The sequence below is a fragment of the Rousettus aegyptiacus genome, unplaced genomic scaffold, assembly GCF_014176215.1.
Source record: "Rousettus aegyptiacus isolate mRouAeg1 unplaced genomic scaffold, mRouAeg1.p scaffold_m13_p_6, whole genome shotgun sequence".
Lineage (NCBI taxonomy): Eukaryota > Metazoa > Chordata > Mammalia > Chiroptera > Pteropodidae > Rousettus > Rousettus aegyptiacus.
In genome coordinates, this window is record NW_023416309.1 from 5709283 (window position 1) to 5713754 (window position 4472).

The 4472-nt window shown below is 30.5% G+C and overlaps 1 non-coding gene across 1 annotated transcript; it reads right to left on the minus strand.

The window, feature by feature from the left end:
* Positions 1-1483: 1483 nt before the first annotated feature.
* LOC118604418 lies at positions 1484-1585 on the minus strand. The gene has a single exon (XR_004951728.1). It is a non-coding gene; the product is annotated as a U6 spliceosomal RNA (small nuclear RNA).
* Between the last annotated feature and the right edge of the window lie 2887 nt (positions 1586-4472).

Consider the following 4472-nt stretch of genomic DNA (forward strand, 5'->3'; position numbering starts at 1 on the left):
TCACAAACATACAAAATAGATAAAAAACAAACATTCAGGATTCATGTGCTGAAAACTACAAAATGCTGAATAAAGAAATCAAAAAACACATGATGTTCATAGATTTGAAAATCCAACATTTAAAGATATCAATTCACTCCTAATTGATATAAAAATTTAAAGCATTTCCTACCAAATCCTAACAAGATTTTTGTACATATTGGCAGAATTAACCTAAAATATATATGGAATGAAAAAATAACTAAAATAAAACAATTCTAGGAGGAATTTTTGTACCCAATTTCAAGACAAGGAATTATATACCTTGATACAAGTCTCACACCTTATATAAGAATTAATGCAAAATAGCATGTGGACTTATATGTTAGATGAAAAACTCTAAAACCTATAGAGAAAAATAGAAAATTACTGAAATCTAGAATTTTTTCAGACTTGATAGCAAAAACATAATCTATAAAAGAAAATACTGATAAATTAGACTTTTTCAAAATTAAAAACATTTGCTATATAAAATATGCAGTTAAGAGGGTAAAAAGACAAGTTAAAGTGTGAGAAAATATGTTCAGACAAAATATTCAACAGATCCAATAGTATCTAGACTATATAAAGAGCTCTCAAAGTTTAACAAAATGAAAAAAAATTCAATTAAAAAATGGCCAAAATAAATGAAGAGACATTCCATTGAAGAATATATAGATGGCCTATAAAAAGATGTTCAACATCATTAGCCATTAGTAAAACTACAGTTGAAACCACAATACTATCGGTACACATTTATCTTTATACAAAGTATACTTGCATAACATTCTTGAAATGACAGAATTAGGGAAATGAAGAATAGATTAGTAATTGCCAAGGATAGGAGCAGGAGGAAAATGGATTTGATATAACAGGACAACATGAGAGATCTTTGAGAGATGGAAATGTTTCACATTTTGACTATCAATTTTATTTATTTTTTACTTTTTAAAATTTATTTATTTATTTTAATTAATTAATTTTTATTTGGCTATCAATTTTAATATCTTGGTTATAGTAGTGTACTATGTTTTTGTAAGATATTTTTATGGGGGAAATGAGTAATGTGTATGTTAGCTCTGTTTATATTACTTCTTATCCCTGAGTGTAAATCTATAATTATATCAAAATAAAAAGTACATTAAAAAAAAGTAGGCTGACTATGTGGTTCTTTAACTCAAAGAAATAAATTATACAAACTAAAATGTCACACCCCTAGAATTAATTTAGGAGAGACATTTAGGGGGGAATTACACCTTTCTGGTATTTCCTAAGTTCTTTTTTTCTTATAAATATATATAATATATATTATAAAACTTACCATTTGAGCTGTTTTTAAATACATAATTCAGTGGCATTAAATTCATTTACATTACTATGCGACCATTACCAATATTTATCTCCAAAACTTTTTCATCATTTCAAACTGAAACCCATACCCATTAAACAGTAACTCCCCATTCTCCCAAATACGAGATTCTTCAAGAACTTTTATGTCATCTTGTACAAGGGCCATGCTAATTTCTGTATTGTTACAATTTTAGTAGTGTGCTACTTGAAGTGAGCACCAATAGCCTTTCTTTTAGGTGGCCATTTTTCCCTCCTGCCCATGATAGCGTATACCCATATACTATCAAAGTAACTCAAAGCCATTGTTCCTGGCAGCCCTATGATTTGCTTAACATGCTATGGTTAAGAAAGTCCCTTCTTTGAGCTGATTCTTTTGCCTTGAGACAATTTCACAGAGATTTTCAAAATTATGCTTGTAAGTTAATTGATTTAATTTGGAAATATTCACTTCCTCTCTTCTCTTTTCTTGTGTCTGTTCTATGAAACATATCATTGGGTAACCAGGATGCTTCTTCTATTTACCCCCAAATTTTGTGTGCTTATGAATTATATGGACCCAAAGAAATTCTGAGAAAATTTTTTAATAATTAGAGTAATCAGCTATTGTAATAAATTATTCTAGTAATTTTTGTTTCTCTTCCTTTTAAAAAATACACAGAATTCTAAATCTTATGGTTTTAAAACTTTCCTCTGTACAATTCTTTTCAAAAATACCTTACATTTTGGAAATATTTAGTAGAATGTGTTCTATTTAATTTCCTCAATTGAGTTGGGAATATATTTTCTAAAACTTGTATCAGAAATTAAAACAAACTCCTCTGATATTGACTCTTTTGAGTGCTTAATATTTTGCCTTACTGTAGAAGTAGTTTGCATTTTATTTTTTATATAGACTTTATTTTTTAGAAGAGTTTTAGAGTCATAGAAAAAAGGAGAATATATTACCGAAAATTCCCATATATCTTGCATCCACTTTTTCCTATTTGCATCAGATATCAGTATGATACATTTATTATAATTAATAAACCAATATTGATACATTATTATTATCTAAATTTTATAGTTTATTTAGATTTTCTTAGGTTTTACGTGGTGTCCTTTCTTTTTCAGGAGTCTATCCAGAATACCACACTATCTGTAATTGTCATGTCCCCTTTTGCACCTCTTGCCTGTGGAGTTTCTCAGACTTTCCTTGTTTTCATTATCTTGACAGTTTTGAGAATTACTGGTCAAGTGTTTGTAGGATCTCCCACTATTGGACTTTATATGATGTTTTTCTCATCAAGTACCATATTCATCATTTAGGAATTATCTGCTAAGTGTGTGAGAATTAGATAAAGGAGATAGTTAAGTGTATGGGCTCAGGATTGCTTGATTTACATATCATAGGCATGCTTTCAGACAAGTTGTTTGCTATCTCTAGAAATTAACTAACTTTGAGGGGGGTAATCCCTACCTGGGCCCTCAGGTCCCAAGTTGTCAAAGCATTATAAAATGCAGAAAATAAAAGGTATTAGTAATACAAAATAACTGATCATTTTACTATCTCCCTAGTTGTACTTTGTCCAGAATGTCATATAATTGAAATCATATAATATACAAACTTTTCAGATTGATTTCTTTCCCTTAGCTATATGCATTTAAGGTTCCTCCAAGTCTTGATAGTGCAATTATTTAAATTTAGTGAATAACATTCTATTGTATGAATGTACTATTTATTTATTCATTAACACGCTGAAGGACATCTTGGTTTCTTCCGGTTTTTGGTAATTAATGAATAAAGCTGCTATAAACATTTATGTGCAGATTTTTGGGTGGACGTTAAGTTTTCAAATCAATTGGCTAAATATATAGGAGTGCAATTACTGGATTATATGTTAAAACTATGTTTAGTTTTGTATAAAACTGCCAAAATGTCTTCCATGTTGGCTGTACCATTTTGCATTTCAGCACTGAATAAAAATTTGTTATTCCACATTCTCATAAGTTTATGGTATTTTTATTTTTTAAAAAAATTTTTAGTCATTCCAATAGGCATGTGGTGGCATCTTGTTATCGTTTAATTTACAATTACATAATGGCAACCGATGTTGAGAATTTTTTCATACGCTTATTTTACAGCTGTTTATCTTCTTTGGTAAGATGTCCGTTCAGATCTTTCACCCATTTTGTCTTTGTTTATTTTCTTATCATTGAGTTTTAAGAGTTTCTTTTATTTTAAATCAGCCGTCCTCAATCTTTTTGGTACCAGGGACCGGTGCTCTTATGAGAATCTAATGCCTGGTGATCTGAAGTGGAGCTGAGGCAGGTGGAGGTGATCTGGGGAGCAGCTACAAATACGGAAGCTTCACTAGCTCTTCTGCTGCTCACCTGCTGCCCAGTTCCTAACAGCCTGTAGAGAACCAGTACCAGTCCGTGGCCCAGGGGATTGGGAATCCGTGTTTTAGATAAAAAAATTTTTTATCAGTGGTTTGCAAGTATTTTCTTCCAGTATGTAACTTGTCTTTTGTTTTACTTAACGGCCTTTTTCACTGAGCAGAAGTTTTTAAATTTTTTAATAAAGTTGAATTTATCATTTGGTCCTTTCGTGAATTTTGCCTTTATTGTTATATCTTAAAGATTATTGCTAAACCCGAAGCCACATAGATTTTCTCCTATTTTTTTTTTCTCAGAAGTTTTATGTTTAGCCCTAGGATCCATTTTTAGTTAATTTTTGTGAAAGAAGAAAGATGAATTTGTGTGTGTGTGTGTGTGTGTGTGTGTGTATGGATGTCTAATTGTTTCAGTGCCACTAGTTGTAAAAATTATGCTTTCTCTATTGAATTGCTTTTGCTCCTTTGTCAAAGATCAGTTGACTATATTTTTGTTGTTCTATTTCTGGTCTCTCAATTCTGTTCCATTGATATATGTGTCTGTTCATTGCCAATATCACATTGTCTTGATTACTGTAGCTTTGTGAAGAAGAGACATTTCAGAGGACAACAGCACTGGTCATTTAAAGTTGGCATAAAAAGGGATAGAGAAGTAAGAATTTTAGTTTTCAATTAAGCTTTCAATTAGTATACCTGGAACGAATGCATCCATTAATCATATCCTTCCAATGC